The following is an 18910-nucleotide window of genomic DNA, read 5'->3' as shown; positions in this document are numbered from 1 at the left end:
AAACGTCTACAAATCAACCGAGTAGCATGAGTTTTCTACGTTTGGAGACAACATGACAAAGCACTAGGTACATTTGCACTGAGTTTCATTTTGATTGAACCGATCAACACTTGCTAAGCAGTAGGTCTACTCTGCTTTAAGACAAAACATTCACATCCAAACACCAAATGTTGACTTCATTCGATACCTTTATAACACAAACGTCTACAAATCAACCAAGTAGCATGAGTTTTCTACGTTGGGAGACAACATGACAAAGCACTAGGTACGTTTCCACTGAGTTTCATTTTGATTGAACCGATCAACACTGGCTAAGCAGTAGGTCTACTCTGCTTTAAGACAAAACATTCACATCCAAACACCAAATGTTGACATCATTCGATCCCTTTATAACACAAACGTCTACAAATCAACCAAGTGGCATGAATTTTCTACGTTGGGAGACAACATGACAAAGCACTAGGTACGTTTCCACTGAGTTTCATTTTGATTGAACCGGCTGCATTAGTACTGCTATCAAGGTACATGGCAATTTAAAACATTCCTGTATCGATCACATGAGACTGACAGCTCACTTTGAGGATCTAAAGGGAAGAGCTCCCTGATAGCCTTTACACTGGCAACAAACCACTAAACAGCAGTGGTGTGTTTGTAATTCTATCAAGAAGCATGTTTCTGCCTGGTATCGAACCAGGGACCTTTCGCATGTTAGGCGAACGTGATGACCACTACACTACAGAAACCTTGCTTGTCTGAATGGGCACATCTCTCATGGGCGTTTCGTCATACAATCAGAGCATGGAAGTCATCATGTCAACAATGGCTAAGCGGTAGGTCTACTCTGCTTTAAGACAAAACATTCACATCCAAACACCAAATGTTGACTTCATTCGATACCTTTATAACACAAACGTCTACAAATCAACCAAGAAGCATGAGTTTTCTACGTTGGGAGACAACATGACAAAGCACTAGGTACGTTTCCACTGAGTTTCATTTTGATTGAACCGATCAACACTGGCTAAGCAGTAGGTCTACTCTGCTTTAAGACAAAACATTCACATCCAAACACCAAATGTTGACATCATTCGATCCCTTTATAACACAAACGTCTACAAATCAACCGAGTAGCATGAGTTTTCTACGTTGGGAGACAACATGACAAAGCACTAGGTACGTTTCCACTGAGTTTCATTTTGATTGAACCAATCAACACTGGCTAAGCAGTAGGTCTACTCTGCTTTAAGACAAAACATTCACATCCAAACACCAAATGTTGACTTCATTCGATACCTTTATAACACAAACGTCTACAAATCAACCAAGTAGCATGAGTTTTCTACGTTGGGAGACAACATGACAAAGCACTAGGTACGTTTCCACTGAGTTTCATTTTGATTGAACCGATCAACACTGGCTAAGCAGTAGGTCTACTCTGCTTTAAGACAAAACATTCACATCCAAACACCAAATGTTGACATCATTCGATCCCTTTATAACACAAACGTCTACAAATCAACCAAGTGGCATGAATTTTCTACGTTGGGAGACAACATGACAAAGCACTAGGTACGTTTCCACTGAGTTTCATTTTGATTGAACCGGCTGCATTAGTACTGCTATCAAGGTACATGGCAATTTAAAACATTCCTGTATCGATCACATGAGACTGACAGCTCACTTTGAGGATCTAAAGGGAAGAGCTCCCTGATAGCCTTTACACTGGCAACAAACCACTAAACAGCAGTGGTGTGTTTGTAATTCTATCAAGAAGCATGTTTCTGCCTGGTATCGAACCAGGGACCTTTCGCATGTTAGGCGAACGTGATGACCACTACACTACAGAAACCTTGCTTGTCTGAATGGGCACATCTCTCATGGGCGTTTCGTCATACAATCAGAGCATGGAAGTCATCATGTCAACAATGGCTAAGCGGTAGGTCTACTCTGCTTTAAGACAAAACATTCACATCCAAACACCAAATGTTGACTTCATTCGATACCTTTATAACACAAACGTCTACAAATCAACCAAGTAGCATGAGTTTTCTACGTTGGGAGACAACATGACAAAGCACTAGGTACGTTTCCACTGAGTTTCATTTTGATTGAACCGATCAACACTGGCTAAGCAGTAGGTCTACTCTGCTTTAAGACAAAACATTCACATCCAAACACCAAATGTTGACATCATTCGATCCCTTTATAACACAAACGTCTACAAATCAACCGAGTAGCATGAGTTTTCTACGTTGGGAGACAACATGACAAAGCACTAGGTACGTTTCCACTGAGTTTCATTTTGTTTGAACTGATTGCATTAGTACTGCTATCAAGGTACATGGCGATTTAGAACATTCCTGTATCGATCACATGAGACTGAGAGCTCACTTTGAGGATCTAAAGGGAAGAGCTCCCCGATAGCCTTTACACTGGCAACAAACCACTAAACAGCAGTGGTGTGTTTGTAATTCTATCAAGAAGCATGTTTCTGCCTGGTATCGAACCAGGGACCTTTCGCGTGTTAGGCGAACGTGATGACCACTACACTACAGAAACCTTGCTGGTCTGAATGGGCACATCTCTCGTGGGCGTTTCCTCATACAATCAGAGCATGGAAGTCATCATGTCAACAATGGCTAAGCGGTAGGTCTACTCTGCTTTAAGACAAAACATTCACATCCAAACACCAAATGTTGACTTCATTCGATACCTTTATAACACAAACGTCTACAAATCAACCGAGTAGCATGAGTTTTCTACGTTGGGAGACAACATGACAAAGCACTAGGTACGTTTCCACTGAGTTTCATTTTGATTGAACCGATTGCATTAGTACTGCTATCAAGGTACATGGCGATTTAGAACATTCTTGTATCGATCACATGAGACTGAGAGCTCACTTTGAGGATCTAAAGGGAAGAGCTCCCCGATAGCCTTTACACTGGCAACAAACCACTAAACAGCAGTGGTGTGTTTGTAATTCTATCAAGAAGCATGTTTCTGCCTGGTATCGAACCAGGGACCTTTCGCGTGTTAGGCGAATGTGATGACCACTACACTACAGAAACCTTGCTTGTCTGAATGGGCACATCTCTCGTGGGCGTTTCCTCATACAATCAGAGCATGGAAGTCATCATGTCAACAATGGCTAAGCGGTAGGTCTACTCTGCTTTAAGACAAAACATTCACATCCAAACACCAAATGTTGACTTCATTCGATACCTTTATAACACAAACGTCTACAAATCAACCGAGTAGCATGAGTTTTCTACGTTTGGAGACAACATGACAAAGCACTAGGTACATTTCCACTGAGTTTCATTTTGATTGAACCGATCAACACTTGCTAAGCAGTAGGTCTACTCTGCTTTAAGACAAAACATTCACATCCAAACACCAAATGTTGACTTCATTCGATACCTTTATAACACAAACGTCTACAAATCAACCAAGTAGCATGAGTTTTCTACGTTGGGAGACAACATGACAAAGCACTAGGTACGTTTCCACTGAGTTTCATTTTGATTGAACCGATCAACACTGGCTAAGCAGTAGGTCTACTCTGCTTTAAGACAAAACATTCACATCCAAACACCAAATGTTGACATCATTCGATCCCTTTATAACACAAACGTCTACAAATCAACCAAGTGGCATGAATTTTCTACGTTGGGAGACAACATGACAAAGCACTAGGTACGTTTCCACTGAGTTTCATTTTGATTGAACCGGCTGCATTAGTACTGCTATCAAGGTACATGGCAATTTAAAACATTCCTGTATCGATCACATGAGACTGACAGCTCACTTTGAGGATCTAAAGGGAAGAGCTCCCTGATAGCCTTTACACTGGCAACAAACCACTAAACAGCAGTGGTGTGTTTGTAATTCTATCAAGAAGCATGTTTCTGCCTGGTATCGAACCAGGGACCTTTCGCATGTTAGGCGAACGTGATGACCACTACACTACAGAAACCTTGCTTGTCTGAATGGGCACATCTCTCATGGGCGTTTCGTCATACAATCAGAGCATGGAAGTCATCATGTCAACAATGGCTAAGCGGTAGGTCTACTCTGCTTTAAGACAAAACATTCACATCCAAACACCAAATGTTGACTTCATTCGATACCTTTATAACACAAACGTCTACAAATCAACCAAGTAGCATGAGTTTTCTACGTTGGGAGACAACATGACAAAGCACTAGGTACGTTTCCACTGAGTTTCATTTTGATTGAACCGATCAACACTGGCTAAGCAGTAGGTCTACTCTGCTTTAAGACAAAACATTCACATCCAAACACCAAATGTTGACATCATTCGATCCCTTTATAACACAAACGTCTACAAATCAACCGAGTAGCATGAGTTTTCTACGTTGGGAGACAACATGACAAAGCACTAGGTACGTTTCCACTGAGTTTCATTTTGTTTGAACTGATTGCATTAGTACTGCTATCAAGGTACATGGCGATTTAGAACATTCCTGTATCGATCACATGAGACTGAGAGCTCACTTTGAGGATCTAAAGGGAAGAGCTCCCCGATAGCCTTTACACTGGCAACAAACCACTAAACAGCAGTGGTGTGTTTGTAATTCTATCAAGAAGCATGTTTCTGCCTGGTATCGAACCAGGGACCTTTCGCGTGTTAGGCGAACGTGATGACCACTACACTACAGAAACCTTGCTGGTCTGAATGGGCACATCTCTCGTGGGCGTTTCCTCATACAATCAGAGCATGGAAGTCATCATGTCAACAATGGCTAAGCGGTAGGTCTACTCTGCTTTAAGACAAAACATTCACATCCAAACACCAAATGTTGACTTCATTCGATACCTTTATAACACAAACGTCTACAAATCAACCGAGTAGCATGAGTTTTCTACGTTGGGAGACAACATGACAAAGCACTAGGTACGTTTCCACTGAGTTTCATTTTGATTGAACCGATTGCATTAGTACTGCTATCAAGGTACATGGCGATTTAGAACATTCTTGTATCGATCACATGAGACTGAGAGCTCACTTTGAGGATCTAAAGGGAAGAGCTCCCCGATAGCCTTTACACTGGCAACAAACCACTAAACAGCAGTGGTGTGTTTGTAATTCTATCAAGAAGCATGTTTCTGCCTGGTATCGAACCAGGGACCTTTCGCGTGTTAGGCGAATGTGATGACCACTACACTACAGAAACCTTGCTTGTCTGAATGGGCACATCTCTCGTGGGCGTTTCCTCATACAATCAGAGCATGGAAGTCATCATGTCAACAATGGCTAAGCGGTAGGTCTACTCTGCTTTAAGACAAAACATTCACATCCAAACACCAAATGTTGACTTCATTCGATACCTTTATAACACAAACGTCTACAAATCAACCGAGTAGCATGAGTTTTCTACGTTTGGAGACAACATGACAAAGCACTAGGTACATTTCCACTGAGTTTCATTTTGATTGAACCGATCAACACTTGCTAAGCAGTAGGTCTACTCTGCTTTAAGACAAAACATTCACATCCAAACACCAAATGTTGACTTCATTCGATACCTTTATAACACAAACGTCTACAAATCAACCAAGTAGCATGAGTTTTCTACGTTGGGAGACAACATGACAAAGCACTAGGTACGTTTCCACTGAGTTTCATTTTGATTGAACCGATCAACACTGGCTAAGCAGTAGGTCTACTCTGCTTTAAGACAAAACATTCACATCCAAACACCAAATGTTGACATCATTCGATCCCTTTATAACACAAACGTCTACAAATCAACCAAGTGGCATGAATTTTCTACGTTGGGAGACAACATGACAAAGCACTAGGTACGTTTCCACTGAGTTTCATTTTGATTGAACCGGCTGCATTAGTACTGCTATCAAGGTACATGGCAATTTAAAACATTCCTGTATCGATCACATGAGACTGACAGCTCACTTTGAGGATCTAAAGGGAAGAGCTCCCTGATAGCCTTTACACTGGCAACAAACCACTAAACAGCAGTGGTGTGTTTGTAATTCTATCAAGAAGCATGTTTCTGCCTGGTATCGAACCAGGGACCTTTCGCGTGTTAGGCGAACGTGATGACCACTACACTACAGAAACCTTGCTTGTCTGAATGGGCACATCTCTCATGGGCGTTTCGTCATACAATCAGAGCATGGAAGTCATCATGTCAACAATGGCTAAGCGGTAGGTCTACTCTGCTTTAAGACAAAACATTCACATCCAAACACCAAATGTTGACTTCATTCGATACCTTTATAACACAAACGTCTACAAATCAACCAAGTAGCATGAGTTTTCTACGTTGGGAGACAACATGACAAAGCACTAGGTATGTTTCCACTGAGTTTCATTTTGATTGAACTGATTGCATTAGTACTGCTATCAAGGTACATGGCGATTTAGAACATTCCTGTATCGATCACATGAGACTGAGAGCTCACTTTGAGGATCTAAAGGGAAGAGCTCCCCGATAGCCTTTACACTGGCAACAAACCACTAAACAGCAGTGGTGTGTTTGTAATTCTATCAAGAAGCATGTTTCTGCCTGGTATCGAACCAGGGACCTTTCGCGTGTTAGGCGAACGTGATGACCACTACACTACAGAAACCTTGCTGGTCTGAATGGGCACATCTCTCGTGGGCGTTTCCTCATACAATCAGAGCATGGAAGTCATCATGTCAACAATGGCTAAGCGGTAGGTCTACTCTGCTTTAAGACAAAACATTCACATCCAAACACCAAATGTTGACTTCATTTGATACCTTTATAACACAAACGTCTACAAATCAACCGAGTAGCATGAGTTTTCTACGTTGGGAGACAACATGACAAAGCACTAGGTACGTTTCCACTGAGTTTCATTTTGATTGAACCGATTGCATTAGTACTGCTATCAAGGTACATGGCGATTTAGAACATTCTTGTATCGATCACATGAGACTGAGAGCTCACTTTGAGGATCTAAAGGGAAGAGCTCCCCGATAGCCTTTACACTGGCAACCAACCACTAAACAGCAGTGGTGTGTTTGTAATTCTATCAAGAAGCATGTTTCTGCCTGGTATCGAACCAGGGACCTTTCGCGTGTTAGGCGAATGTGATGACCACTACACTACAGAAACCTTGCTTGTCTGAATGGGCACATCTCTCGTGGGCGTTTCCTCATACAATCAGAGCATGGAAGTCATCATGTCAACAATGGCTAAGCGGTAGGTCTACTCTGCTTTAAGACAAAACATTCACATCCAAACACCAAATGTTGACTTCATTCGATACCTTTATAACACAAACGTCTACAAATCAACCGAGTAGCATGAGTTTTCTACGTTTGGAGACAACATGACAAAGCACTAGGTACATTTGCACTGAGTTTCATTTTGATTGAACCGATCAACACTTGCTAAGCAGTAGGTCTACTCTGCTTTAAGACAAAACATTCACATCCAAACACCAAATGTTGACTTCATTCGATACCTTTATAACACAAACGTCTACAAATCAACCAAGTAGCATGAGTTTTCTACGTTGGGAGACAACATGACAAAGCACTAGGTACGTTTCCACTGAGTTTCATTTTGATTGAACCGATCAACACTGGCTAAGCAGTAGGTCTACTCTGCTTTAAGACAAAACATTCACATCCAAACACCAAATGTTGACATCATTCGATCCCTTTATAACACAAACGTCTACAAATCAACCAAGTGGCATGAATTTTCTACGTTGGGAGACAACATGACAAAGCACTAGGTACGTTTCCACTGAGTTTCATTTTGATTGAACCGGCTGCATTAGTACTGCTATCAAGGTACATGGCAATTTAAAACATTCCTGTATCGATCACATGAGACTGACAGCTCACTTTGAGGATCTAAAGGGAAGAGCTCCCTGATAGCCTTTACACTGGCAACAAACCACTAAACAGCAGTGGTGTGTTTGTAATTCTATCAAGAAGCATGTTTCTGCCTGGTATCGAACCAGGGACCTTTCGCATGTTAGGCGAACGTGATGACCACTACACTACAGAAACCTTGCTTGTCTGAATGGGCACATCTCTCATGGGCGTTTCGTCATACAATCAGAGCATGGAAGTCATCATGTCAACAATGGCTAAGCGGTAGGTCTACTCTGCTTTAAGACAAAACATTCACATCCAAACACCAAATGTTGACTTCATTCGATACCTTTATAACACAAACGTCTACAAATCAACCAAGTAGCATGAGTTTTCTACGTTGGGAGACAACATGACAAAGCACTAGGTACGTTTCCACTGAGTTTCATTTTGATTGAACCGATCAACACTGGCTAAGCAGTAGGTCTACTCTGCTTTAAGACAAAACATTCACATCCAAACACCAAATGTTGACATCATTCGATCCCTTTATAACACAAACGTCTACAAATCAACCGAGTAGCATGAGTTTTCTACGTTGGGAGACAACATGACAAAGCACTAGGTACGTTTCCACTGAGTTTCATTTTGTTTGAACTGATTGCATTAGTACTGCTATCAAGGTACATGGCGATTTAGAACATTCCTGTATCGATCACATGAGACTGAGAGCTCACTTTGAGGATCTAAAGGGAAGAGCTCCCCGATAGCCTTTACACTGGCAACAAACCACTAAACAGCAGTGGTGTGTTTGTAATTCTATCAAGAAGCATGTTTCTGCCTGGTATCGAACCAGGGACCTTTCGCGTGTTAGGCGAACGTGATGACCACTACACTACAGAAACCTTGCTGGTCTGAATGGGCACATCTCTCGTGGGCGTTTCCTCATACAATCAGAGCATGGAAGTCATCATGTCAACAATGGCTAAGCGGTAGGTCTACTCTGCTTTAAGACAAAACATTCACATCCAAACACCAAATGTTGACTTCATTCGATACCTTTATAACACAAACGTCTACAAATCAACCGAGTAGCATGAGTTTTCTACGTTGGGAGACAACATGACAAAGCACTAGGTACGTTTCCACTGAGTTTCATTTTGATTGAACCGATTGCATTAGTACTGCTATCAAGGTACATGGCGATTTAGAACATTCTTGTATCGATCACATGAGACTGAGAGCTCACTTTGAGGATCTAAAGGGAAGAGCTCCCCGATAGCCTTTACACTGGCAACAAACCACTAAACAGCAGTGGTGTGTTTGTAATTCTATCAAGAAGCATGTTTCTGCCTGGTATCGAACCAGGGACCTTTCGCGTGTTAGGCGAATGTGATGACCACTACACTACAGAAACCTTGCTTGTCTGAATGGGCACATCTCTCGTGGGCGTTTCCTCATACAATCAGAGCATGGAAGTCATCATGTCAACAATGGCTAAGCGGTAGGTCTACTCTGCTTTAAGACAAAACATTCACATCCAAACACCAAATGTTGACTTCATTCGATACCTTTATAACACAAACGTCTACAAATCAACCGAGTAGCATGAGTTTTCTACGTTTGGAGACAACATGACAAAGCACTAGGTACATTTCCACTGAGTTTCATTTTGATTGAACCGATCAACACTTGCTAAGCAGTAGGTCTACTCTGCTTTAAGACAAAACATTCACATCCAAACACCAAATGTTGACTTCATTCGATACCTTTATAACACAAACGTCTACAAATCAACCAAGTAGCATGAGTTTTCTACGTTGGGAGACAACATGACAAAGCACTAGGTACGTTTCCACTGAGTTTCATTTTGATTGAACCGATCAACACTGGCTAAGCAGTAGGTCTACTCTGCTTTAAGACAAAACATTCACATCCAAACACCAAATGTTGACATCATTCGATCCCTTTATAACACAAACGTCTACAAATCAACCAAGTGGCATGAATTTTCTACGTTGGGAGACAACATGACAAAGCACTAGGTACGTTTCCACTGAGTTTCATTTTGATTGAACCGGCTGCATTAGTACTGCTATCAAGGTACATGGCAATTTAAAACATTCCTGTATCGATCACATGAGACTGACAGCTCACTTTGAGGATCTAAAGGGAAGAGCTCCCTGATAGCCTTTACACTGGCAACAAACCACTAAACAGCAGTGGTGTGTTTGTAATTCTATCAAGAAGCATGTTTCTGCCTGGTATCGAACCAGGGACCTTTCGCGTGTTAGGCGAACGTGATGACCACTACACTACAGAAACCTTGCTTGTCTGAATGGGCACATCTCTCATGGGCGTTTCGTCATACAATCAGAGCATGGAAGTCATCATGTCAACAATGGCTAAGCGGTAGGTCTACTCTGCTTTAAGACAAAACATTCACATCCAAACACCAAATGTTGACTTCATTCGATACCTTTATAACACAAACGTCTACAAATCAACCGAGTAGCATGAGTTTTCTACGTTGGGAGACAACATGACAAAGCACTAGGTACGTTTCCACTGAGTTTCATTTTGATTGAACCGATTGCATTAGTACTGCTATCAAGGTACATGGCGATTTAGAACATTCTTGTATCGATCACATGAGACTGAGAGCTCACTTTGAGGATCTAAAGGGAAGAGCTCCCCGATAGCCTTTACACTGGCAACAAACCACTAAACAGCAGTGGTGTGTTTGTAATTCTATCAAGAAGCATGTTTCTGCCTGGTATCGAACCAGGGACCTTTCGCGTGTTAGGCGAATGTGATGACCACTACACTACAGAAACCTTGCTTGTCTGAATGGGCACATCTCTCGTGGGCGTTTCCTCATACAATCAGAGCATGGAAGTCATCATGTCAACAATGGCTAAGCGGTAGGTCTACTCTGCTTTAAGACAAAACATTCACATCCAAACACCAAATGTTGACTTCATTCGATACCTTTATAACACAAACGTCTACAAATCAACCGAGTAGCATGAGTTTTCTACGTTTGGAGACAACATGACAAAGCACTAGGTACATTTCCACTGAGTTTCATTTTGATTGAACCGATCAACACTTGCTAAGCAGTAGGTCTACTCTGCTTTAAGACAAAACATTCACATCCAAACACCAAATGTTGACTTCATTCGATACCTTTATAACACAAACGTCTACAAATCAACCAAGTAGCATGAGTTTTCTACGTTGGGAGACAACATGACAAAGCACTAGGTACGTTTCCACTGAGTTTCATTTTGATTGAACCGATCAACACTGGCTAAGCAGTAGGTCTACTCTGCTTTAAGACAAAACATTCACATCCAAACACCAAATGTTGACATCATTCGATCCCTTTATAACACAAACGTCTACAAATCAACCAAGTGGCATGAATTTTCTACGTTGGGAGACAACATGACAAAGCACTAGGTACGTTTCCACTGAGTTTCATTTTGATTGAACCGGCTGCATTAGTACTGCTATCAAGGTACATGGCAATTTAAAACATTCCTGTATCGATCACATGAGACTGACAGCTCACTTTGAGGATCTAAAGGGAAGAGCTCCCTGATAGCCTTTACACTGGCAACAAACCACTAAACAGCAGTGGTGTGTTTGTAATTCTATCAAGAAGCATGTTTCTGCCTGGTATCGAACCAGGGACCTTTCGCGTGTTAGGCGAACGTGATGACCACTACACTACAGAAACCTTGCTTGTCTGAATGGGCACATCTCTCATGGGCGTTTCGTCATACAATCAGAGCATGGAAGTCATCATGTCAACAATGGCTAAGCGGTAGGTCTACTCTGCTTTAAGACAAAACATTCACATCCAAACACCAAATGTTGACTTCATTCGATACCTTTATAACACAAACGTCTACAAATCAACCAAGTAGCATGAGTTTTCTACGTTGGGAGACAACATGACAAAGCACTAGGTATGTTTCCACTGAGTTTCATTTTGATTGAACCGATCAACACTGGCTAAGCAGTAGGTCTACTCTGCTTTAAGACAAAACATTCACATCCAAACACCAAATGTTGACATCATTCGATCCCTTTATAACACAAACGTCTACAAATCAACCGAGTAGCATGAGTTTTATACGTTGGGAGACAACATGACAAAGCACTAGGTACGTTTCCACTGAGTTTCATTTTGTTTGAACTGATTGCATTAGTACTGCTATCAAGGTACATGGCGATTTAGAACATTCCTGTATCGATCACATGAGACTGAGAGCTCACTTTGAGGATCTAAAGGGAAGAGCTCCCCGATAGCCTTTACACTGGCAACAAACCACTAAACAGCAGTGGTGTGTTTGTAATTCTATCAAGAAGCATGTTTCTGCCTGGTATCGAACCAGGGACCTTTCGCGTGTTAGGCGAACGTGATGACCACTACACTACAGAAACCTTGCTGGTCTGAATGGGCACATCTCTCGTGGGCGTTTCCTCATACAATCAGAGCATGGAAGTCATCATGTCAACAATGGCTAAGCGGTAGGTCTACTCTGCTTTAAGACAAAACATTCACATCCAAACACCAAATGTTGACTTCATTTGATACCTTTATAACACAAACGTCTACAAATCAACCGAGTAGCATGAGTTTTCTACGTTGGGAGACAACATGACAAAGCACTAGGTACGTTTCCACTGAGTTTCATTTTGATTGAACCGATTGCATTAGTACTGCTATCAAGGTACATGGCGATTTAGAACATTCTTGTATCGATCACATGAGACTGAGAGCTCACTTTGAGGATCTAAAGGGAAGAGCTCCCCGATAGCCTTTACACTGGCAACCAACCACTAAACAGCAGTGGTGTGTTTGTAATTCTATCAAGAAGCATGTTTCTGCCTGGTATCGAACCAGGGACCTTTCGCGTGTTAGGCGAATGTGATGACCACTACACTACAGAAACCTTGCTTGTCTGAATGGGCACATCTCTCGTGGGCGTTTCCTCATACAATCAGAGCATGGAAGTCATCATGTCAACAATGGCTAAGCGGTAGGTCTACTCTGCTTTAAGACAAAACATTCACATCCAAACACCAAATGTTGACTTCATTCGATACCTTTATAACACAAACGTCTACAAATCAACCGAGTAGCATGAGTTTTCTACGTTTGGAGACAACATGACAAAGCACTAGGTACATTTGCACTGAGTTTCATTTTGATTGAACCGATCAACACTTGCTAAGCAGTAGGTCTACTCTGCTTTAAGACAAAACATTCACATCCAAACACCAAATGTTGACTTCATTCGATACCTTTATAACACAAACGTCTACAAATCAACCAAGTAGCATGAGTTTTCTACGTTGGGAGACAACATGACAAAGCACTAGGTACGTTTCCACTGAGTTTCATTTTGATTGAACCGATCAACACTGGCTAAGCAGTAGGTCTACTCTGCTTTAAGACAAAACATTCACATCCAAACACCAAATGTTGACATCATTCGATCCCTTTATAACACAAACGTCTACAAATCAACCAAGTGGCATGAATTTTCTACGTTGGGAGACAACATGACAAAGCACTAGGTACGTTTCCACTGAGTTTCATTTTGATTGAACCGGCTGCATTAGTACTGCTATCAAGGTACATGGCAATTTAAAACATTCCTGTATCGATCACATGAGACTGACAGCTCACTTTGAGGATCTAAAGGGAAGAGCTCCCTGATAGCCTTTACACTGGCAACAAACCACTAAACAGCAGTGGTGTGTTTGTAATTCTATCAAGAAGCATGTTTCTGCCTGGTATCGAACCAGGGACCTTTCGCATGTTAGGCGAACGTGATGACCACTACACTACAGAAACCTTGCTTGTCTGAATGGGCACATCTCTCATGGGCGTTTCGTCATACAATCAGAGCATGGAAGTCATCATGTCAACAATGGCTAAGCGGTAGGTCTACTCTGCTTTAAGACAAAACATTCACATCCAAACACCAAATGTTGACTTCATTCGATACCTTTATAACACAAACGTCTACAAATCAACCAAGAAGCATGAGTTTTCTACGTTGGGAGACAACATGACAAAGCACTAGGTACGTTTCCACTGAGTTTCATTTTGATTGAACCGATCAACACTGGCTAAGCAGTAGGTCTACTCTGCTTTAAGACAAAACATTCACATCCAAACACCAAATGTTGACATCATTCGATCCCTTTATAACACAAACGTCTACAAATCAACCGAGTAGCATGAGTTTTCTACGTTGGGAGACAACATGACAAAGCACTAGGTACGTTTCCACTGAGTTTCATTTTGATTGAACCGATTGCATTAGTACTGCTATCAAGGTACATGGCGATTTAGAACATTCTTGTATCGATCACATGAGACTGAGAGCTCACTTTGAGGATCTAAAGGGAAGAGCTCCCCGATAGCCTTTACACTGGCAACAAACCACTAAACAGCAGTGGTGTGTTTGTAATTCTATCAAGAAGCATGTTTCTGCCTGGTATCGAACCAGGGACCTTTCGCGTGTTAGGCGAATGTGATGACCACTACACTACAGAAACCTTGCTTGTCTGAATGGGCACATCTCTCGTGGGCGTTTCCTCATACAATCAGAGCATGGAAGTCATCATGTCAACAATGGCTAAGCGGTAGGTCTACTCTGCTTTAAGACAAAACATTCACATCCAAACACCAAATGTTGACTTCATTCGATACCTTTATAACACAAACGTCTACAAATCAACCGAGTAGCATGAGTTTTCTACGTTTGGAGACAACATGACAAAGCACTAGGTACATTTCCACTGAGTTTCATTTTGATTGAACCGATCAACACTTGCTAAGCAGTAGGTCTACTCTGCTTTAAGACAAAACATTCACATCCAAACACCAAATGTTGACTTCATTCGATACCTTTATAACACAAACGTCTACAAATCAACCAAGTAGCATGAGTTTTCTACGTTGGGAGACAACATGACAAAGCACTAGGTACGTTTCCACTGAGTTTCATTTTGATTGAACCGATCAACACTGGCTAAGCAGTAGGTCTACTCTGCTTTAAGACAAAACATTCACATCCAAACACCAAATGTTGACATCATTCGATCCCTTTATAACACAAACGTCTACAAATCAACCAAGTGGCATGAATTTTCTACGTTGGGAGACAACATGACAAAGCACTAGGTACGTTTCCACTGAGTTTCATTTTGATTGAACCGGCTGCATTAGTACTGCTATCAAGGTACATGGCAATTTAAAACATTCCTGTATCGATCACATGAGACTGACAGCTCACTTTGAGGATCTAAAGGGAAGAGCTCCCTGATAGCCTTTACACTGGCAACAAACCACTAAACAGCAGTGGTGTGTTTGTAATTCTATCAAGAAGCATGTTTCTGCCTGGTATCGAACCAGGGACCTTTCGCGTGTTAGGCGAACGTGATGACCACTACACTACAGAAACCTTGCTTGTCTGAATGGGCACATCTCTCATGGGCGTTTCGTCATACAATCAGAGCATGGAAGTCATCATGTCAACAATGGCTAAGCGGTAGGTCTACTCTGCTTTAAGACAAAACATTCACATCCAAACACCAAATGTTGACTTCATTCGATACCTTTATAACACAAACGTCTACAAATCAACCAAGTAGCATGAGTTTTCTACGTTGGGAGACAACATGACAAAGCACTAGGTATGTTTCCACTGAGTTTCATTTTGATTGAACCGATCAACACTGGCTAAGCAGTAGGTCTACTCTGCTTTAAGACAAAACATTCACATCCAAACACCAAATGTTGACATCATTCGATCCCTTTATAACACAAACGTCTACAAATCAACCGAGTAGCATGAGTTTTATACGTTGGGAGACAACATGACAAAGCACTAGGTACGTTTCCACTGAGTTTCATTTTGTTTGAACTGATTGCATTAGTACTGCTATCAAGGTACATGGCGATTTAGAACATTCCTGTATCGATCACATGAGACTGAGAGCTCACTTTGAGGATCTAAAGGGAAGAGCTCCCCGATAGCCTTTACACTGGCAACAAACCACTAAACAGCAGTGGTGTGTTTGTAATTCTATCAAGAAGCATGTTTCTGCCTGGTATCGAACCAGGGACCTTTCGCGTGTTAGGCGAACGTGATGACCACTACACTACAGAAACCTTGCTGGTCTGAATGGGCACATCTCTCGTGGGCGTTTCCTCATACAATCAGAGCATGGAAGTCATCATGTCAACAATGGCTAAGCGGTAGGTCTACTCTGCTTTAAGACAAAACATTCACATCCAAACACCAAATGTTGACTTCATTCGATACCTTTATAACACAAACGTCTACAAATCAACCGAGTAGCATGAGTTTTCTACGTTGGGAGACAACATGACAAAGCACTAGGTACGTTTCCACTGAGTTTCATTTTGATTGAACCGATTGCATTAGTACTGCTATCAAGGTACATGGCGATTTAGAACATTCTTGTATCGATCACATGAGACTGAGAGCTCACTTTGAGGATCTAAAGGGAAGAGCTCCCCGATAGCCTTTACACTGGCAACCAACCACTAAACAGCAGTGGTGTGTTTGTAATTCTATCAAGAAGCATGTTTCTGCCTGGTATCGAACCAGGGACCTTTCGCGTGTTAGGCGAATGTGATGACCACTACACTACAGAAACCTTGCTTGTCTGAATGGGCACATCTCTCGTGGGCGTTTCCTCATACAATCAGAGCATGGAAGTCATCATGTCAACAATGGCTAAGCGGTAGGTCTACTCTGCTTTAAGACAAAACATTCACATCCAAACACCAAATGTTGACTTCATTCGATACCTTTATAACACAAACGTCTACAAATCAACCGAGTAGCATGAGTTTTCTACGTTTGGAGACAACATGACAAAGCACTAGGTACATTTGCACTGAGTTTCATTTTGATTGAACCGATCAACACTTGCTAAGCAGTAGGTCTACTCTGCTTTAAGACAAAACATTCACATCCAAACACCAAATGTTGACTTCATTCGATACCTTTATAACACAAACGTCTACAAATCAACCAAGTAGCATGAGTTTTCTACGTTGGGAGACAACATGACAAAGCACTAGGTACGTTTCCACTGAGTTTCATTTTGATTGAACCGATCAACACTGGCTAAGCAGTAGGTCTACTCTGCTTTAAGACAAAACATTCACATCCAAACACCAAATGTTGACATCATTCGATCCCTTTATAACACAAACGTCTACAAATCAACCAAGTGGCATGAATTTTCTACGTTGGGAGACAACATGACAAAGCACTAGGTACGTTTCCACTGAGTTTCATTTTGATTGAACCGGCTGCATTAGTACTGCTATCAAGGTACATGGCAATTTAAAACATTCCTGTATCGATCACATGAGACTGACAGCTCACTTTGAAAATCTAAAGGGAAGAGCTCCCTGATAGCCTTTACACTGGCAACAAACCACTAAACAGCAGTGGTGTGTTTGTAATTCTATCAAGAAGCATGTTTCTGCCTGGTATCGAACCAGGGACCTTTCGCATGTTAGGCGAACGTGATGACCACTACACTACAGAAACCTTGCTTGTCTGAATGGGCACATCTCTCATGGGCGTTTCGTCATACAATCAGAGCATGGAAGTCATCATGTCAACAATGGCTAAGCGGTAGGTCTACTCTGCTTTAAGACAAAACATTCACATCCAAACACCAAATGTTGACTTCATTCGATACCTTTATAACACAAACGTCTACAAATCAACCAAGAAGCATGAGTTTTCTACGTTGGGAGACAACATGACAAAGCACTAGGTACGTTTCCACTGAGTTTCATTTTGATTGAACCGATCAACACTGGCTAAGCAGTAGGTCTACTCTGCTTTAAGACAAAACATTCACATCCAAACACCAAATGTTGACATCATTCGATCCCTTTATAACACAAACGTCTACAAATCAACCGAGTAGCATGAGTTTTCTACGTTGGGAGACAACATGACAAAGCACTAGGTACGTTTCCACTGAGTTTCATTTTGATTGAACCAATCAACACTGGCTAAGCAGTAGGTCTACTCTGCTTTAAGACAAAACATTCACATCCAAACACCAAATGTTGACTTCATTCGATACCTTTATAACACAAACGTCTACAAATCAACCAAGTAGCATGAGTTTTCTACGTTGGGAGACAACATGACAAAGCACTAGGTACGTTTCCACTGAGTTTCATTTTGATTGAACCGATCAACACTGGCTAAGCAGTAGGTCTACTCTGCTTTAAGACAAAACATTCACATCCAAACACCAAATGTTGACATCATTCGATCCCTTTATAACACAAACGTCTACAAATCAACCAAGTGGCATGAATTTTCTACGTTGGGAGACAACATGACAAAGCACTAGGTACGTTTCCACTGAGTTTCATTTTGATTGAACCGGCTGCATTAGTACTGCTATCAAGGTACATGGCAATTTAAAACATTCCTGTATCGATCACATGAGACTGACAGCTCACTTTGAGGATCTAAAGGGAAGAGCTCCCTGATAGCCTTTACACTGGCAACAAACCACTAAACAGCAGTGGTGTGTTTGTAATTCTATCAAGAAGCATGTTTCTGCCTGGTATCGAACCAGGGACCTTTCGCATGTTAGGCGAACGTGATGACCACTACACTACAGAAACCTTGCTTGTCTGAATGGGCACATCTCTCATGGGCGTTTCGTCATACAATCAGAGCATGGAAGTCATCATGTCAACAATGGCTAAGCGGTAGGTCTACTCTGCTTTAAGACAAAACATTCACATCCAAACACCAAATGTTGACTTCATTCGATACCTTTATAACACAAACGTCTACAAATCAACCAAGTAGCATGAGTTTTCTACGTTGGGAGACAACATGACAAAGCACTAGGTACGTTTCCACTGAGTTTCATTTTGATTGAACCGATCAACACTGGCTAAGCAGTAGGTCTACTCTGCTTTAAGACAAAACATTCACATCCAAACACCAAATG

General features: G+C 41.6%; 25 non-coding genes across 25 annotated transcripts; all 25 read right to left on the bottom strand.

The window, feature by feature from the left end:
- Positions 1 to 670: 670 nt before the first annotated feature.
- trnav-aac (transfer RNA valine (anticodon AAC)) lies at positions 671 to 743 on the bottom strand. Its single transcript has one exon. It is a non-coding gene; the product is annotated as a tRNA-Val (tRNA).
- Positions 744 to 1776: 1033 nt separating this feature from the next.
- On the bottom strand, positions 1777 to 1849 carry trnav-aac (transfer RNA valine (anticodon AAC)). Its single transcript has one exon. It is a non-coding gene; the product is annotated as a tRNA-Val (tRNA).
- A 637-nt stretch (positions 1850 to 2486) lies between these two features.
- On the bottom strand, positions 2487 to 2559 carry trnav-aac (transfer RNA valine (anticodon AAC)). Its single transcript has one exon. It is a non-coding gene; the product is annotated as a tRNA-Val (tRNA).
- A 439-nt stretch (positions 2560 to 2998) lies between these two features.
- On the bottom strand, positions 2999 to 3071 carry trnav-aac (transfer RNA valine (anticodon AAC)). Its single transcript has one exon. It is a non-coding gene; the product is annotated as a tRNA-Val (tRNA).
- An 835-nt stretch (positions 3072 to 3906) lies between these two features.
- Positions 3907 to 3979, bottom strand: trnav-aac (transfer RNA valine (anticodon AAC)). Its single transcript has one exon. It is a non-coding gene; the product is annotated as a tRNA-Val (tRNA).
- A 637-nt stretch (positions 3980 to 4616) lies between these two features.
- Positions 4617 to 4689, bottom strand: trnav-aac (transfer RNA valine (anticodon AAC)). Its single transcript has one exon. It is a non-coding gene; the product is annotated as a tRNA-Val (tRNA).
- Positions 4690 to 5128: 439 nt separating this feature from the next.
- Positions 5129 to 5201, bottom strand: trnav-aac (transfer RNA valine (anticodon AAC)). The gene has a single exon. It is a non-coding gene; the product is annotated as a tRNA-Val (tRNA).
- An 835-nt stretch (positions 5202 to 6036) lies between these two features.
- On the bottom strand, positions 6037 to 6109 carry trnav-aac (transfer RNA valine (anticodon AAC)). The gene has a single exon. It is a non-coding gene; the product is annotated as a tRNA-Val (tRNA).
- Positions 6110 to 6548: 439 nt separating this feature from the next.
- Positions 6549 to 6621, bottom strand: trnav-aac (transfer RNA valine (anticodon AAC)). The gene has a single exon. It is a non-coding gene; the product is annotated as a tRNA-Val (tRNA).
- Positions 6622 to 7060: 439 nt separating this feature from the next.
- On the bottom strand, positions 7061 to 7133 carry trnav-aac (transfer RNA valine (anticodon AAC)). The gene has a single exon. It is a non-coding gene; the product is annotated as a tRNA-Val (tRNA).
- An 835-nt stretch (positions 7134 to 7968) lies between these two features.
- trnav-aac (transfer RNA valine (anticodon AAC)) lies at positions 7969 to 8041 on the bottom strand. The gene has a single exon. It is a non-coding gene; the product is annotated as a tRNA-Val (tRNA).
- A 637-nt stretch (positions 8042 to 8678) lies between these two features.
- trnav-aac (transfer RNA valine (anticodon AAC)) lies at positions 8679 to 8751 on the bottom strand. Its single transcript has one exon. It is a non-coding gene; the product is annotated as a tRNA-Val (tRNA).
- A 439-nt stretch (positions 8752 to 9190) lies between these two features.
- trnav-aac (transfer RNA valine (anticodon AAC)) lies at positions 9191 to 9263 on the bottom strand. The gene has a single exon. It is a non-coding gene; the product is annotated as a tRNA-Val (tRNA).
- An 835-nt stretch (positions 9264 to 10098) lies between these two features.
- trnav-aac (transfer RNA valine (anticodon AAC)) lies at positions 10099 to 10171 on the bottom strand. The gene has a single exon. It is a non-coding gene; the product is annotated as a tRNA-Val (tRNA).
- Positions 10172 to 10610: 439 nt separating this feature from the next.
- Positions 10611 to 10683, bottom strand: trnav-aac (transfer RNA valine (anticodon AAC)). The gene has a single exon. It is a non-coding gene; the product is annotated as a tRNA-Val (tRNA).
- An 835-nt stretch (positions 10684 to 11518) lies between these two features.
- On the bottom strand, positions 11519 to 11591 carry trnav-aac (transfer RNA valine (anticodon AAC)). The gene has a single exon. It is a non-coding gene; the product is annotated as a tRNA-Val (tRNA).
- Positions 11592 to 12228: 637 nt separating this feature from the next.
- On the bottom strand, positions 12229 to 12301 carry trnav-aac (transfer RNA valine (anticodon AAC)). The gene has a single exon. It is a non-coding gene; the product is annotated as a tRNA-Val (tRNA).
- A 439-nt stretch (positions 12302 to 12740) lies between these two features.
- On the bottom strand, positions 12741 to 12813 carry trnav-aac (transfer RNA valine (anticodon AAC)). The gene has a single exon. It is a non-coding gene; the product is annotated as a tRNA-Val (tRNA).
- An 835-nt stretch (positions 12814 to 13648) lies between these two features.
- trnav-aac (transfer RNA valine (anticodon AAC)) lies at positions 13649 to 13721 on the bottom strand. Its single transcript has one exon. It is a non-coding gene; the product is annotated as a tRNA-Val (tRNA).
- A 637-nt stretch (positions 13722 to 14358) lies between these two features.
- Positions 14359 to 14431, bottom strand: trnav-aac (transfer RNA valine (anticodon AAC)). The gene has a single exon. It is a non-coding gene; the product is annotated as a tRNA-Val (tRNA).
- An 835-nt stretch (positions 14432 to 15266) lies between these two features.
- On the bottom strand, positions 15267 to 15339 carry trnav-aac (transfer RNA valine (anticodon AAC)). Its single transcript has one exon. It is a non-coding gene; the product is annotated as a tRNA-Val (tRNA).
- A 637-nt stretch (positions 15340 to 15976) lies between these two features.
- trnav-aac (transfer RNA valine (anticodon AAC)) lies at positions 15977 to 16049 on the bottom strand. The gene has a single exon. It is a non-coding gene; the product is annotated as a tRNA-Val (tRNA).
- A 439-nt stretch (positions 16050 to 16488) lies between these two features.
- Positions 16489 to 16561, bottom strand: trnav-aac (transfer RNA valine (anticodon AAC)). The gene has a single exon. It is a non-coding gene; the product is annotated as a tRNA-Val (tRNA).
- Positions 16562 to 17396: 835 nt separating this feature from the next.
- trnav-aac (transfer RNA valine (anticodon AAC)) lies at positions 17397 to 17469 on the bottom strand. Its single transcript has one exon. It is a non-coding gene; the product is annotated as a tRNA-Val (tRNA).
- Positions 17470 to 18502: 1033 nt separating this feature from the next.
- Positions 18503 to 18575, bottom strand: trnav-aac (transfer RNA valine (anticodon AAC)). The gene has a single exon. It is a non-coding gene; the product is annotated as a tRNA-Val (tRNA).
- Between the last annotated feature and the right edge of the window lie 335 nt (positions 18576 to 18910).

The sequence above is a fragment of the Brachyhypopomus gauderio genome, unplaced genomic scaffold, assembly GCF_052324685.1.
Source record: "Brachyhypopomus gauderio isolate BG-103 unplaced genomic scaffold, BGAUD_0.2 sc51, whole genome shotgun sequence".
In the NCBI taxonomy this organism is placed as follows: domain Eukaryota; kingdom Metazoa; phylum Chordata; class Actinopteri; order Gymnotiformes; family Hypopomidae; genus Brachyhypopomus; species Brachyhypopomus gauderio.
This window is presented reverse-complemented; position numbering and strand designations above follow the sequence as displayed.